Below are 18,073 nucleotides of genomic sequence, written 5' to 3' on the forward strand. Positions count from 1 at the left end.
AGAGATAAAAGCAAAAAAACTGCGGATGCTGGAAATCCAGTTCAAGATCTAAAATTGTTGAACTCAATATTCAGTCCGGAAGGCTGTAAAGTCGCTTGTCATTTCAACACTCCACCCTGCTCTCTTGCTCACATGTCTGTCCTTGGCTTGCTGCATTGTTCCAGTGAAACTCAACACAGACTGGAGGAACAGCACCTCATCTTCCGACTAGGCACTTTACAGTCTTCCGGACTGAATATTGAGTTCAACAATTTTAGATCTTGAACTCCCCCCTCCATCCTCACCCGCTTTCCATTTCTTCCCCCTCTTTTTTGTTTTTTCCAATAATTTATATAGATTTTTCTTTTCCCACCTATTTCCATTGTTTTTAAATGAATTTCCACCCATTGTTTATCTCTACCTTTTAGCCCTTTTAGTATTCCCTCACCCCCACTAGAGCTATCTGTACCTTGTCTGTCCTGCTTTCTACTCTTAATTAGCACATTCCTTTAGATAATATTACCACCTTCAACACCTCTTTGTTCTGTGACATCTTTTGGTTATCTCCACCTATTACTGGCTGCTTGTCCCAACAACCCCCCTTAAACCAGCTTATATTTCACCCCTTTCCTGTTTTTACTTAGTTCTGTTGAAGGGTCATGAGGACTCGAAACGTCAACTGTGCTCTCCTCCACCGATGGTCCCAGACCTGCTGAGTTTTTCCAGGTATTCCTGTTTCTGTTTTCTATCTGCCGCGGGTTGGCGGGTAGTTTTGCGCATGCTCAGAGGGTGCTGGTCTCTTCGTTTGAGGTTGTCCCCGGAGAGAAGCCGGAAGCGGCAGATAGTGAGAGTGGAGAATGTTCATTGTTTAATTGACGTTTCGAGTCCTCATGACCCTTCAACAGAACTAAGTAGAAATAGGAAAGGGGTGAATATAAGCTGGTTTAAGGGGGAGGGAGGGGGAAAGGGGGGATGGCGGGTGGTTGTTGGGACAAGCAAGCAGTGATAGGAGGAGATAACCAAAAGACGTCACAGACAAAAGAACAAAGAGGTGTTGAAGGTGGTGATATTATCTAAAAGAATGTGCTAATTAAGAGTGGAGAGCAGGACAAGCAAGGTAACTCTTGTGGGGATGGGGGTGGGGTGAAATAGAGCTACCTTGCTTGTTCTGCTCTCCACTCTTAATTAGCACATTCTTTTAGATAATATCACCACCTTCAATACCTCTTTGTTCTTTTGTCTGTGACATCTTTTGGTTATCTCCTCCTATCACTGCTTGCTTGTCCCAACAACCCCGCCCCCCCTCCCCTTAAACCAGCTTATATTTCACCCCTTTCCTATTTCTGCTTAGTTCTGTTGAAGGGTCATGAGGACTCGAAGCGTCAACTTTGCTCTTCTCCGCCGATGCTGCCAGACCTGCTGAGTTTTTCCTGGTATTTCTGTTTTTGTTTTGGATTTCCAGCATCCGCAGATTTTTGTTTTTATTTCAATATTTAATATTCGGCTCTGGGGCCGCACTCAGGATTTGGAAACCCCGCCCTTCCGCCATGGGTTTATTAACCCGCTCCCGACAGTGACCTCTCACCTGACAGCTCACAATGCCCGGCTGATTGACGGCAGCTCCGGTCCAATAGGAGAGGAGGCAGGTGTGGGCGGGCCAAACAAGGGGCGGCTGATCCTCTAACCAATCGGAGTGAATTAGGGGCGGGGCTGAGCCTGGACCTCCCTCATTGGCTGAATTCTGCATCATTTTGAAAACTGATTTGTCTAAAATTCAAGTGCCTCGTGTAAAACGTTAAAGATGATTTGTTGTTGTGAGCTGCATTATTTGGTAGAATTAGAGTGAATGAATGGGATTGATCCACAGCCTGAGTCGCCAGTTTAAGGACAGGAGGAGAGAGAATCTGGGGAGGAGAAAAGAATAAGTAGGAGACTGGACACTGAATCTGGAACATGAGCAGAGAGGGAGAGGAGTGTGTGGGACAGAGATTTATAGATTTGTGGGAATGAAGGGGGGTGGGGTGTCGGGAAATGTTCCATAGAAACTAGAATTGTCTGTTCTGGATTTACAGGGATAACTTCTGTAAACTCCATTTACATAGGGTTAGAAGGGGAGGATTTACGGACAGGAAACTCAAACCAAAAATCTCAACAAGATCTTATGCAATCACTTCATTCATATATGGTCAGCTTCCAATTAGGGAAGGAGAAATAATTAGATAAAAGCAAAATACTGCAGATGCTGGAAATCTGAAACAAAAACAAAAATAGCTGGAAAAGCTCAGGAGGTCTGACAGCATCTGCGGAGAGGATATTTTTCTGATGACGAGTCATACGGACTCGAAATGTTAACTGTATTCCTCTCTGCAGATGGTGTCAAACTTGCTGAGTTTTTCCAGCTATTTTTGTTTTTGAAGGAGAAATAATTGTTTGTTTTACCTGTGGATTTAAATTATCATTGAAATTGGAAAAGCACCAAGACACGCGTATCAAAGTGAGAGTCTTTCAGTGAACTGAGTGTGGAAAGAGCTTTAACCAGTTTCACGGCCTGATAAAACCACACCAATAAAAGTGTGGAGAATGGACAAGGCTTCAATCAATCATCCAACCTGGAGAGACACAAAGAAACTTGCACCATGGAGAAATCAGGTATGATAGATCAGAAAGAAACAAGAGGAAGTTGCAAGTCAGGGCTAGGACAACAGAAAACTTCAGAGACAGGTGGGCTAGTGGAAGCAGCAGAGGCAGCTGATCGGATTGTCTCAATCTTAGTAACAAAGAAGCTCCATGAGCTCCTCACGTTTGTTGTTGGAGATGAAGGTGGAGGAGACAGGGGAGAATGAAAGCCCTTTAAAAGGATCTAACTTGTGTTAGAGATAGGAAAAAGAGACTCAATACACTGTGTACTTAACACAAAATGATTTATTTGACTTTTATCAACAACTTAACTGCCATAATAAAAACTGAAAATGCTGGAAGTCGTCAGCAGGTCTGACAGCGTCTGTGGAGAGAGAAACAAACTTAATGTTTCAAGTCCATATGACTCTTTAGAGCTAAAGAGAAGTAGAAATGTGTTGGAATTTATACTGTTTAAGGGGGGTGGAGCAGGTAAAGCAGGATAGGTCAGCGACAGGTGGAAGCTAAGGAGAGATAGACAAATATGTCATGGACGAAAGACAAAGAGACTGTTATTGGCAGTGATGAAGACTAAAGAAGGTACTGATAGTGGCACAAAGGTAAGAAAGCAGAATGTGTGAATAGCAGGACAAGAGTCAGCATTCTGTGAAAGACCAACATAGAAACAAGTGACAGATGGCCTTGTTGGGGGAGGGGGAGGTGCCATAACTGGGTTGGAGTTTATTAACATCAGCAGAAACAGACCCCAAAGAACAGAGTTTATTGTCACATAGTCTTGTATGTGGTTAACATCAAAATTCAATCACTGTTGTTACTCATGAACTCGCTGATGTTTCAGCAGGTCAGGTGACCGAGTGAATCCCTTCCCACACTTCGAGCAGATGAAAGGTCTCCCTCCAGTGTGCACTCGCTGGTGTGAATCCCTTCCCACAGTCAGAGCAGGTGAATGACCTCTCTGCAGTGTGAAGTCGCTGATGTATCAGCATGACGGATGAGCGAGTGAATCCCTTCCCACAACCCATGCAGGTAAACGGTCTCTCCCTAGTGTGAGTGCGCTGGTGTATAGTGAGTTCATCTGATCACCTGAATCTAGTGCTGCAGTGAGAGCAGCTGAACGGTCTCTCCCCAGTGTGAATTCGCCGGTGTGTCAGCAGGCTGGATGACTGAGTAAATCCCTTCCCACACGCAGAGCAGGTGAAGGGCCTCTCCCCAGTGTGAGTGCATCGGTGTGTCAGCAGGTGGGATTTAACTGAGAATCCCTTCCCACAATCAGAGCAGGTGAATGGCCTCTCCCCAGTGTGAACCCACTGGTGCGTCAGCATGTTGGATGACTGAGTAAATCTCTTCCCACACTGGGAGCAACTAAACAGCCTCTGCCCAGTGTGAATGCATCGATGAGTTTCCAGCAAAGACGGGGTTATGAATCCCTTTCCACAGTCCCCACATTTCCACTGTCTCTCCCCACTGTCTCTCCTTCCATTTCAAAATCTGATAATATTCAGGTTACGATAAATTGCGTGATTCTGTCAGATCCTGATGTGATGTTTGATTTGAGTTTCCTGACTGAAAATCCTTCCCTTCTAATACCCTGTGAAATGGATTTAAAATAGAGAAAAGTGTGAGAGAGAACCCACAAAAACAGGTTGTGAAATTGAGCTGAATGAATCTGGCAATTTGTGGCACTAGCAAGAAGTGGTCATAAAAGCTGCTGGATTGTAATAAAAACCCAACTAGATCAGTAATGCCCTGCAGGAGGGAACCTGCCACGCCTGGTCTGGGCCCACACAAGACTCTGGTCTCCATAGGAGGAGACTGATAGAGAGAGAGAGAGAATCACAGAATTGTTAGAGTGCAGAAGGATTCCATTTGGCCCATCATGTCTGCACTGGCTCTCCGAATGAGCATTTCATCTAGTGCCTTTCTCCTACCTTCTCCCATAACCCTGCAGATAGTTTATTTTCAAATAATCATCTAATTCCTTCTTCAATACTTTTATGGATACTCCAACACAATCTCAGGCAGTGCATTCCAGACCCTAACCACTTGCTTTATGAAAAAGTTTTTTTCTCATATAGTTTTTGCTTCTTTTACCAATCAACTTAAATCTGTGTCCTCTGGTTCGCGATCCTTCTGCCAATGGGAACAATTGCTCTCTATCTATTCATGCTTTTCAATACGTCTATCAAATCTCCTCTCAGCCTTCTTTTCTCCAAGGAGAACCATCCCAATTTCTCCAATCTACCTTCATAACCGAAATCTCTCATCCCTGAATCCATTCTTGTAAACCTCTTCTGCACTCCCTCCAGTGCCTTCACATCCTTCCTGAAATGCAGTGCCCAGAATACTCCAGCTGAGGTCTAACTAGTGTATTACACAAGCTCAGCATAACCTCCTTGCTCAAGTATCTGTGCCCCTATTAATAAAGCCCAGGATACCATATGTGCTATTAACTGATCTCTTAAAGCGTCCTGCCACCTCTAATGATTTATGCACATAGACACCCAGGTCCCTTATGCTCCTGCACCCCCTTTGGAGTTGTACCCTTTATTTTTTATTGTCTCTCCAAGATTTTCCAAATGAAATGCATCACCTCAGACTTCGGTGCATTAAATTTCATCCACCCTTTCCATCAACTTGTCTGTGTCGTTTTGAAGTATTACGCTATCCTCCTCACAGTTTACAATGCTTCCAAGTTTTTTATTGTATGCAATTTCTTAAATTGCTGACTATCCACCAAAGTTTAAATCATTTATCTGTCAGGAAAAACAAGGGTTCCAATACCGACCCCTCGGAAACTCCACTACAAATCTTCCTCCAGCCCGGAAAACATCCATTAACCATTACTCTGTTTCCTGTCACTCCGCCAATTCTGCATCTATGTTGTTGCTGTCCGTTTTATTCCATGAGTTATAATTTTTCTCACAAGTCTGCTGTGTGACACTGTATCAAATGCCTGGAAAGAGGTGGAGAAGCAGCTGGCGAAGTTGTTTCTAAGAGACGAGCCTGGAGGACTGATGAAGTCATCTAGTTCTCCCACCAATCAGAGTGCATTTAAGGGCGGGGTTTGCAGAATTAAGTGGACGGGGCTGAGCGGAGAACCCCCTCTGGCTGTCTGGCCCAGTATTGCCCCTTATAAATATGGCGGCTGCACATTGCCCCCTATGAAGATGGCGACCGTGAACCCGGGCCCCCAACCGGAAATGCCTCCCCGAAGTGTGGCCAACGCGGGACAAGTCGGTTCCTTTCCTGGTGCTTGAGGCCTCCACTGGGTGTTTATCAAGCCTTTCCACCCATTCCGCTGCCTCCATTATCCTCCTACAATCGACTGTTACTCACCTGTTGCAAAGTCGAGATGATTCCCTCCCTGCGCCTTCAGCTTCCACAATACGCATGCTCTAGCTACAACTCGCTAATACGCCTGCGCAACGGTCTCCTACAGCGGGTATAGGGCATATTCTCTTTCGCCGCGAATGCTGGGTAAGAACCCCGCCATTTAAAGGCGATATTGTTGAAATGAAAATTCCGTTTAGTAATCCAATTACGACAGGGGCCATAGGGCCAAGATATAAAATAATTAAAACAATTAGTATAGAATACTAAACTTAAAAGAATTGGCTGCAGAGATAGTCGATGCATCATTTATAATCCTCCAAAATTCCTCAAATTCTGGAAAGGTCCTAATGGTTTGGAAAATAGCTAATGTAATATCGTTATTCAAGAAAATATGGAGACAGAAGCAGGAATTTTCAGGGCCGTTAGCCTAACATCTGTTATAGGGAAATTGCTAGAATCCATCATTAAGGAGTTTATAGCACGATACATGGAAAATCATAATGTGATCAGGCAGAGTCAATGTGGCTTTGTGAAGAGAAATCATACTTAACTAATTTATTAGAATTTTCTGAGGAAGTAACAAGCAACGTGGAAAAAAGGGGAGCCTGTAGATGTGGTGTACTTGGATTTCCAAAAGCCATTTAATAAGGTGCCACATGAAAGCTTCCTACACAAGATTAGAGAACATGGTGTAGGAAATAAAATATTAGCATGGGTGAAGGCTTGGTGAGCTAACAAGAAGCAAAGAGTAAATGGCTCTTTTTCAGGATGGCAAGATGTGACTACTGGAGTGCCACAGGGATCAATGCTGGGGCCTCAACTATTTACAATCTACATCAATGATTTGGATAAAGGGACTGAATTTATGGTTTCTACATTTGCCAATGACACCAAAATAGGTAGATCTTAAAAGAAGAGGCAGCACAGATTGCAGATGCATTGGTTATAGTCTTCCAAATTTCCTTCGATTCTGGAAAGGTTCCCACGGATTGGAAAATAGCAAAAGCAACATTGTTATTCAAGAAAGGAAGGAGGCAGAAAGCAGGAAACTATAGACCAGTTAGCATAACATCTGCCATAGGGAAAATGCTAGAATCCATTATTAAGGAGGTTAAAGCAGGATACTTAGGTAATCAAGATTTGATCAGGTAGAGCCAACATGGCTTTGTGAAAGGGAAATTGTGTTTAACTAATCTGTTAGAGTTTTTTTGATGAAGTAACATTCAAGGTGGATACAGGGAAACCAACAGATATGGTGTACTTTGATTTGCAGAAGGCATTTGATAAGGTGCCACATAAAAGATTGTTGCACAATGTAAAGGCACATGGTGTAGGAGGTAACATATTAGCATGGATAAATGATTGGTTGGCTAACAGTAAGCAGAAAACAGGGATAAATCTGTATTTTTTGGACTGGCAAGCTGTAACTCGTGGAGTGCCACAGGGATCATTGCTGGGTCCTCAACAATTTACAATCTACATCAATGATTTGGATGAAGGGTCCGAATGTATGGCAGCTAAATTTGCTGATAACATCAATAGAGACAGGAAAAGAAATTGTCAAGAGGAAGTAGAGAGTCTGCAAAGTGATATGGACAGGTTAAGTGCGTGGGCAAAAATTTGACAGATGGAAGATAACGTGGGAAATGTGAACTTGTTCATTCTGGCAGGAAGAATAGAAAAACAGTCTACAATACAAGTGGAGAGCAGAACTCAGTGGTACAGAGGGCTCTGGTCCTCGAGCCCATTCTGCCATTCAATAAGATCATGGCTGATCTGATTGTGGCCTCAACTCTACATTCCAGCTATCCCCGATAACCTTTGGCTCCCTTGTTAGTCAAGATTAGCCAAGTTCCTCAGGGTAGTGTCCTAGGCCCAATCATCTTTAGCTGCTTCATCAGTGACTGACCTTCCTTCATAAGGTCAGAAGTGCAGATGTTTGCTGATGATTGTAAAATGTTCAGAACCAAGCGGGACTCCTCAAATACTGAAGCAGTCCATGTCCAAATGCACCAAGACCTGCACAATATCCAGGCATGGGCTGACAAGAGGCAAGTAACACTTACACTACACAACTGCCAGGCAATGATCATTTCCAACAAGAAAGAATCTAACTTCTACATTCAATGGCATTACCATCACTGAATCCTCCACTGTCAACATCCTGGGGGTTACCATTGACCACATCATTGAACTGGACTAGGATATAAATACTGTGGCCACAAGAGCAGGTCAGAGACTCAGAATTGTGCGGCCAGTAACTCAACTCCTGACATCCCAAAGTCTGTCCACCATCTACAAGACACAAGTCAGGAGTGTGATGGAATACTCCCCATTTGCCTGGAGTGCACCTCCAACAACACTCAAGAAGCTCCATCCAGGACAAAGCAGTCCGCTTGATTGGCACCCCATCCACAAACATTCACTCCCCGCACCACCCACGTACGGTGGCAGCAGTGTGTACATCTACATGTTGCACTGCAGAAACTTATCAAGGCTCCTTAGGCAGCATCTTCCATATCCTCAAAGTGATCTAGAAGGACAGGGCAGCATATAGATGGGAACACCACCACCTGGAAGTTCCCCTCCAAACCACTCACCATCCTGACTTAGAAATATATCGTCTTTATTTCACTGTCGCTGGGTCAAAATCCTGGAATTCCCTCCCTAATAGCACTGTGGGTATACCTACGCCAAATGGACTGCAGTAGTTCAAGAAGGCAACTCACCACCACCTTCTCAAGGGCAATTAGAGATGGGCAACAAATCCTTGTCTAGCCAGTAGCACCCACATCTCATGAATGAATAAGAAAAAATCTACCTCTGCCTTTAAAATATTCATTGACCCTGCCTCCACTGTTCTCTGGGGAAGAGAGTTCCAAAGATTCACAACCAGCCAAGAGAAAAAAATTCTTCTTTTCTCCATCTTAAATGGTGGACCCCTTATTTTAAAATGTGCTCCCTAGTTCTATTTTCTCCCACGAGGGGAAACATCCTTTCAGCATCTACCCTGTCAAGTCCTCTCAGGATCTTATATGTTTCAGGAAGATCACCTCTCCATTTTCTAAACGCCAATGGATACTGGTCCAGCCTGTCCAACCTTTCTTCTTCATCCTAGGAATCAACCAAGGTTACCTTCTCTGAACTGTTCTAATGCATTTATATCCTTACTTAAATAAGGAGACCAATACTGTACTCAGTACTCCATATGTGGTCTCACCAATGCCCTGTAGAACTGTAGTGAAACATCCCTACTTTTATATTCCATTCCCCTTGTAATAGACAACAACATTCCATTTGCCTTCCTAATCACTTGCTCTACCTGCAGACCACCCTTTTCTGATTCATTTACCAGGGCACCCAGATCTCTCTCTGCCTCAGAGCTCTGCAGCCTCTCTCCTTTTAAATAATATTCTGCTTTTCTATTCTTCCTGCCAAAGTGACAAGTTTACTTTTCCTACATTATACTCTGTTTGCTTGTCCACTCTCTCTAAGTAGTAGAGGTTCTATAGAAATAGTATATTTTTATCCTGATATATAAATATACTTACATATAAATAGTTGAGTTATATAAATATGTGAGGCTCCAGAACTGATGCCTGAGGCACTCCACTCATCACAGCTTGTCAACCTGAAACAGAGCCACTTATTGCAACTCTCCGCTTCCTATTAGCTAACCAATCTGCTATCCATGCTAGTCCCCCCTCAATCTCCTCTGCTCCAGAGAAAATAACCCCAGTCTATCCAATCTCACCTCACAACTAAAACTCTCCAGCCCAGACAATATTCTGCACTCAATCTACTGCAATTACATCCTTCCTATAATGTGGATTCCGGATCTGCACGCAATATTCTAGTTGTGGCCTAACCAGCATTTTATACAGTTCCAGCATATCCTCCCTGCTCTTATATTCTATGCCTCAGCTAATGAAGGCAAGTATCCCATATGCCTTCTTATCCACTTGTCATGCTACCTTAAGGGACCGGTGGACATGCACACCAAGGTCATTCTGATCCTCAGTGCTTCCCAGGGTCCTACCATTCATCATTTATTCCCTTGCCTTGTTTGTCCTACCCAAGTGCATCACCTCACACTTATCCAGATTAAATCCCATTTGCCACTGATCAGCCTAATTGAACAGCCTGTTTCTGTCCTCCTGTAATCTAAGGCTATCTTCCTCACGATTTACCACCCCACCAATTTTCATGCCATCCGCGAACTTACTGATCAACCCTCCCTCATTCAAGTCTAAATTGTTTATATATACCACAAACAGCAAGGGACCCAACACCAATCCCTGTGGAACCTCATTGGACACAGGCATCCAGTCACAAAAACACCCCTCGACCATCATCCTCTGCTTCCTGCCACTCAGCCAATTCTGGATCCAATTTGCCAAATTGCCTTGGATCCCATGGGCTCTTATCTTCATTATCAGTCTCCCATGGGGGACCTTATCAAAAGCCTTGCTGAAGTCCAAGTAGAGTACGTCAAATACATTGCCCTCATCTATACACCAGGTCACTTCTTCGAAAAATTCAATCAAATTGGTCAGAGATGACCTCCCCTTAAAAAAACCATGCTGACTGTCCTTGATTAATCCATGCCTCTCCAAGTGTAGATTAATTCTGTCCCTCAGAATTGCTTCCAATAGTTTCCCCTCCACTGAGGTTAGACTGACTGGCTTGTAATTCCCTGATTTATCCCTTCCTTCTTTCTTGAATAATGGTACCACATTGGGTGTCCTTTGACACCTCTCCTGTGGCCAGAGAGTTATTGAAAACTATTGCCAGCACCCTTGCTATCTCCTCCCTTGCCTCACTCAACAGCCTGGGATACATTTCATCCTGGTCTGGAGATATATCTCCTTTTAAGCCTGCCAGACCATTTCGAACCTCCTCCCTTTCAATGCTGATTTATTTACTTATATCACAGTCCTTCTGCCTGATTTCCATACCCACGTCATCCCTCTCACTTGTGAACACTGACACAAAGCATTCATTTAGAACCCTACCTACTTCTTCCGGCTCCACACACAAGTTACCACTGTGGTCCTTAATGGGCCCGACTCTTTCCCTAGTTATCCTCTTACTCTTAAAGTACTTGTAAAATAATTTTGAATTTTCCTTTATTTTACCTGCCAATGTTTTTTCATGCCCCCTTTTTGCTCTCCTAATCTCCTTTTTAAGTTCCCCCCTTCACATTCTATATTCCTCTCGGGCTTCCACTGTTTTGAGCCCAGGGTATCTGCCATAAGCCTCCCTTTTTCACTTTATCCAAACCACAGTCACTTACATGGTCAGCCAGCTGGATGGAACCTCGGGCACCCTGAGCTTGATCTCCGGTATCTTCAGTCCTGACTGTCCCTTTACATCAGAACCCTTCACTTTTATACTCTGTAATGATCCAGCTCTGGCCCCTGACTCTTTGTCTTCTCTGTTGGGTTTTGGCAGGAAGTGAGGAAGACAGCTGGAATTTCCCTAATCCGTGACTTACAAGGACACCTTCCCTAGTTCCCAGCAGTTACTTTTCTTCAGTAATTTTCTCATTCTCCCTAAACTCCCCTGCCTACTCTTAATTCTGTAGTTTTACATTACAGATATAAACATCACTGATGATAATCTAACCTATTCCATTCCTCACTTTGTTTACATTTCTGTTGTGGTTAATAACAGACAAACTCTGTCCTTTCCCCTGATCTGATTAGTTTCCAATGAGTCGATTCTGTGGAATGGAATGTCTTATCAGTGTTTCCATGGTGACCTGTCTGCAGTGAAGAACCTGTTTGAGTTTCTAACTCTGACTAAACTTCTCTATCCCATAATATACTTTATATCAGACATTGGATGTCAATGTATTTTAGTCATGTTGTGTTAATATCTCGAAAACCTATAAGATATTCAGAGACACAAACCTTTAACGGTGGGAGGACAAGTTGGTAAAGTGGTTAAAAAGCCCAGGGGATCCTGGGTTTTGTAATTCGGGATGTAGAGTTCAAAAAGGACAGAGATCATGTAAACCTGTGCAAATCATTGGTTAGGCTGCAATTAGAATATTGAGTCAAGTTTTGGGGATCTTACGCCAGGAAGGATGTCAAGGCCATGGAGAGGGTGCAGAAGAGATTCACTGAGATGATCCCAGGGAAGAGAAGCTTTAGTTATCAGGAATGGGATATGGAGTAGACTGTACAATAATGTCCAGGGCACGCACTGTCCCTCCGGCTCTCTGTCTACACTGTCCCATCAAACACTCCGAGGGCAGGTACACGGGTGCGTTACTGATACCTCCCCAGGGTATCCGGGTGAGGAGAGGCACTCTAGAAGGTAAGGGGAGCTGGAAGCTGTCCATGAGAATGGCCAAGGTTCTGAGAACTGAAAAAATCCAAAGTAATGATGAGGTGTTAGCCATGGCTCAGATGTTGCATTCTCATGTCTGAGTCAGGAGGTTGTGGGTTCAAATCCACCTCTAGAATTTGAATGTAAAATCTAGGCTGACATTCCACTGCAGTAGAGAGAGCCCTGCATTGTCTGAGGTCCTGTCTTTCAGATGAGACCGAATGGGCAGGTGTAAGAGATCCATTGGGGCTATTTCCAAGAGCAGGAGATTTCTCCCCAGATTCTTGGTCAATATTTGTCCCTCAATCAACATCATTAAAGCAGACTATCTGGGTATTATCAACTTCTTGTCTGTGGGATCTTGCTGTGTACAAATGAGCTGCTGTATTTCCTACATTCCAACATTCAAAGGAATTTCATTGGCTGTAAAATGCTCTGGGACATCCTGATGTCATGAAAGGCTCTGGAGAAATACAAATCCTACTTAACAGAGGAGAAAAGGCCCTAAAAATGGAACAGTAAAAAACAGGATTTCAATTAATCTTCTCTTATCCTGGAGAAAACAAATACTCCACACACTGTGTTTGACACCAAGCTGGTTTATTTGACGTTTATCCAGAATATTAATCTCCAGCCCAGTTATTGGGGTCATTAACATCAGCAAAAACAAATCAAAATGAACATGGTTCAGTCCTGGATATGACTAACAGCAGCAATAATATCAGGATCAAAACCCTGCATTTACTTGTGAACTCACTAGTGTCTCTGTAGGTGGGATTAATTAATGAATCTCTTGCCAAATATGGAGCAGTTGAATGGCCTCTCCCCAGTGTGAACTCGCTGGTGTCTCAACAGATGAGATGACTGAGTGAATCCCTTCCCACACTCGGAGCAGCTGAATGGGCTCTCCCCAGTGTGAACTTGTTGGTGTATGTAGAGGCTGGATGACTGAGTGAATCCTTTTCCATGCACAGAGCAGGTGAACGGTCTCTCCCTAGTGTGAATATGTTGGTGTGTCAGCAAATCTGGTTTTCTTTTCAAGCTCTTCTCACAGTCAGAACGAGTAAACAGTTTATCAGAATGAACAAGTTCGTGTGTCTGAAGGCAGGACAACCGAGAGAATCCCTTCCCACACATGGGGCAGGTGAACGGCCTCTCCCTAGTGTGAGTGCATCGATGAGCTTCCAGGTGGGATGGGGAACTGAATCTCTTCTCACAGTCCCCAAATTTCCACGGTTTCTCCATGGCGTTGGTGTCCTTGTTGGATGATCAGTTCACACTTTGACCAGACACAGAACACGTGTACAGTCTCTCCCCGCTGTGAATGGTGTGATGTTTCCTCAGGCTCTGTGACTGGTTAAAGCTCTTGCCACAGTCAGTGCACTGGAACAATCTCACTCGAGTGTGTGTGTGTCTCGGTGATTTTCCAGTTACACCGATGTTTGAAATCTTTTCCTGCAGCCAGAACAGAGAAACATTTCTCCTTCCAGATTCAAAGGCCGTGATATTCAAGTCCTTACGAATCGAGTGACTCTGTCAGATCTTGATATGATGCTTGGTTTGAGTTTCCTGTTTGTAACTCCCCCTGTTTAAAGTTTTTACAAGAACAATCACCAAGGACAGAACAAACATTTCTCTTGGTTTGAGTTTGCTGTGTGCAAGTCCTCACCTTCTAATCCCTGATTTTGAGTTTCCAAAATCCACCACCGTCAGCCCAGGATACAAACTCTGAATTATTATTTGAAGGGGAAGGATGAACAGGGTTACAGGGAGAAGGCAGGGGAATGGCACGAGGTGAATTGCCTGTTCGGAAAACCAGCACAGACATGATGGGCTGACTGGCCTCCTTACGTGCTGTAACAATTCTGTGATTCTGTGAAATTCACAACATTCTCTCCTCCTGTTTCCTGGCCCAGGATGATCGAGCGTGCGCCCTGCTGCACACTGTCCCCCTAACCCGGGCCTGTCACTGGGGGAATGCCTGGGGCTGCTAGCCGGACTGGTGCAAACATGGATTTGGGGTTTGTGGCCTACAGAAAGTGTTTGTGAAACTTCCTCACCCACCCGCTGGCTCCATCACTCCCTCTGTCTCCCCTCGAATGCTTCCTGACTGCAGATACGAAAAACAAGTGTCATTCAAGGCCATCGCTCACACTGAGCATGCTCCAAACCCTGTTTGAAACTGTGCTTGTGCACTGGTCTCCTGTGGTGCAGATAGGGGACATTCTCCACCATGGGGAATGCTGGGCAAATGTCCTGCCACTGGAGGTCCCAGTTTGTGAATAGTCATTTTGTTCTGTGATGGGTGGAGGTTTGGGCTGGAGGGCCAATCAATATAATTAGGAACAAAATTATACAGAAACCCAAGTGCACAGACCCTCCATTATCCACCAGAAAGAATGGGAATGGGAGTTAGTGAAGAATCGAGGGTCCCCCATACAGCAGAAATAACAGCAGAATCTAACCCCGACAGTCAGATGTGAACTCACTGTTGTCTCAGCAGGTTGGATGAACGACTGAATCTCTGCTCACACAGAACATTTAAACAGCCCCTCTCCAGTGACAATGCACTGATCATGCATTGAACCATTTGATCTTTTAAAACTGGAATGTTAACAGGTGAGAAAACTGGATGAAATCCCTTCACCTCTGTGAGGTTTCTGAACCGTTTCTCAGTGTGTCTGTCCTGCTGTGTCAGTAAATCGAGTGAGCAAGTTAATCCTTTTCGGCATGCAGTTGGTGAACACCCTCTCCCTGGCAGGACTGGACCAAGTTTCCAGCTCAGATGGGCAACTGAATCTGCCCACAGACACTATCAACAACAGCTTGCATTTGTATAGTGCCTGCACCATCCTGTTCCGATGACGATCTGCTCAATGGTTCTAAGATGGCTACATGTTGGTAACAGTTATTCAGGTGAAACTTAATACACTGTGTTTGAGCAACAGTTTACAAAGTAAAAAGAAGAATTTAATTCTGCACTATTGTCCATTGGGATGTAGGAGGGGCCTCATTTTTCTGAATAAGATTCATGTTTAAGCCAATTTGGAGCAGTGACCCTCCTGACCTTTCCAAACTGAGAATGTATCAAACCCACTGGGATAAATCCCAAAACCTGGAATCACAGAAAAATCCATCCAATCTTCGATCTCCTATAGTCCCATTCTAGCCAATCATTAGCCTAGTAGGTTCTGTCTCTGGGTAGAGTTCCTGGGCCTTCCCCTATCGGCTTTTCACCCTGGACCTGAGCACAAACACAAACTGGGTATCTGTTTCCATGGTGCTGAGGTAACCCAAGACCTTCATGGTGACGAGTGTTCTAACTGTGTCAAAGCTGAATGCTGGAAATTAGTAACAAGGATTTCTAATTGATAATATTCCCCAGGTTTACAAGAGCTCACTGTATTTCCACAATCAAAGAAGAACTTCTGCTTGTTCTTTCCTTGGGATAATAAGGGAGTTTTTGCAACACCAAAGCCACTTCTCACACATTCAAAACCTTGAGGCAGTAGAAAGTCTAAGGCAGTGCATCTCGTTGCAGAGAGAATCTATTCAGAGAAATGTTTCTGACCATTTAACGCTTGCAATGCCTAATTTCTCAAAATACCCTCAATAGCCCCATATTCTTACACAGCTCTCACTGTTCATTAATGTTTAACATGATCAGTCTCTCCTCAATCTTCCTATCGAAGTGTATCACCTCACATTTTTCTGTGTTGAATTTTGTCAGGCTTTGTGTCTGCTCAATCCACCAGCCTGTTGATATCCTCTTAAAGTTTCAGCAGGTTATTTGTAATTGTAAAGCTCTTCTCAGTCAGAGCATTTGAAACATCTTTTATCAGAGTGAAGATGTTGATGTGTCAAGAGGTGGCTGAACAAGTAGATCCCTTCCCACACACGGAGCAGATTAACAGCAGCAGTAACAGCCTCCTCTAAATGTGTACACGCTGGTGTCTCAGCATATGTGATGAATGAGTGAAACCCTTTCCACAGATGGAACAGGTGAATGGTGTCTCTCCATTGTGAATGCCCTGGTGTGTCAGCAACCTGGATGAAACAGTGAATCCCTTCCCACACACCAAGCAGGTGAACGGCCTCTCCACAGTGTGAACTCGCTGGTGTGCCAGAAGGAGGGATGAGGAAATGAATCCTTTCCCACACTCAGAGCAGGTGAATGGCTTCTCTCCGGTGTGAACTCGTTCATGTGTCAGAAGACGGGATGAAACAATGAATCGCTTCCCACAGGTAGAGCAGGTGAATGGCCTCTCCCCAGTGTGAACTCGCTCATGTGTCACAAGATGGGATGCACAGCTAAATCCCTTTCCACATACAGAACAAATGAATGGTCTCTCCCCAGTGTGAACTCGCTGGTGTGTCAGCAGGATAGATGACTGAGTGAATCCCTTCCCACACATGGAGCAGGTGAATGGCCTCTCCCCAGTGTGAGTGCGTCGATGAGTTTCCAGCTTGGATGGGTAATTGAATCCCTTCCCACAGTCCCCACATTTCCATGGTTTCTCCATGGCGTGGATGTCCTTGAGTCTCTCCAGGTTGCATGACCGGCTGAAGCCTTGTCCACACACACAACACGTACACGATTTCTCCCCGCTATGAATAGTGTGATATTTTTTCAGGCTGTGTAACTGGTTAAAGCTCTTTCCACAGTTAGTTCACTGCAACACTCCCACTCAGATATCTGTGTCTCGGTGCTTTTCCAATTACACTGATGCTTGAAATCTTTTCCCTCAGACAGAACGGACAAACATTTCCCTTTCCATATGCAAAGGCCAATGATATTCAGGTCCTGATGAATCCAGTGACTATGTCAGGTCCTGATGTGATGTTTGGTTTGAATTTTCCATTTGCGCATCCTCCCCTTCTAATGCTCTGTAAAAGGAGTTTAGCAAAGTCAACAATAAGTACAGGGTGAAAATTCAGAACAGATAATTCAAGTCACTATTGAACATTTTTCCCTCTCTTGTTCCCCCAAAGCTGTAAATCCCCATCCTACAGTCTCCCTCCTCCCTGGGCTGAAATCCAAAACCATCCCATCATCTCTGCCATTTCCCAGTTATTCCCCCTCCCTCCCTCTACTCTGGCTGGGTTCAGTTCTCTGGTGCCTGTGTGGAGAGTTAGAATAAAATCAACAAATCGATGCTTTTCTCTCCTGGTTACTGGGACCCTGAAGCTCTGCCCACTTTATTCTAGCCCCCAAATTACCAGATTCATTCAGCTCAGTATCATAACCTGCCTTTCTGTTTTTGTGATTCCCTCACACTCCCTTGCCCTGTTTTAAATTCATTTTTCATCATGTTGGAAGAGGTGGATTTACAGACGGGAAACACAAACCGAACATCACATCAAGATCTGACAGAGTCATGAGGAGCTGAATATCATCAGCCTTTGAACATGGAAGCAAAGATACCTGTTTCCAGCCTGGATAAACCGTATACGTGTTTAGTTTGCGTGGATGAGGCTTCAGCTCTTCTGTCCGAACACAAAACCAGCGCAGTCACACTGGAGAGAAGCTGGAAATGTGGGGACAGTGGAAAGGTTTTCAGTTACCCATCAGAGCTGGAAACTCATCAGTGCAGTCACACAGGGGTCACACTTAGCACAAACAGAGCAGGCAGCCCTGTTTGTCCTTCCATATTCAGATGCAGTTGATACCCAGGTCCTGGTGAATTGAGGGACTTACTCAGATCCTGATGGGATCTTTAGTTTGAATTTCCTGGTTCCAAATCCCATCATCCCTGTCGGCGCGCATGCGCTCCGCTGCACACCCCCC

The sequence above is a fragment of the Carcharodon carcharias genome, chromosome 27 (assembly GCF_017639515.1).
Source record: "Carcharodon carcharias isolate sCarCar2 chromosome 27, sCarCar2.pri, whole genome shotgun sequence".
Classification (NCBI taxonomy): Eukaryota; Metazoa; Chordata; class Chondrichthyes; order Lamniformes; family Lamnidae; genus Carcharodon; species Carcharodon carcharias.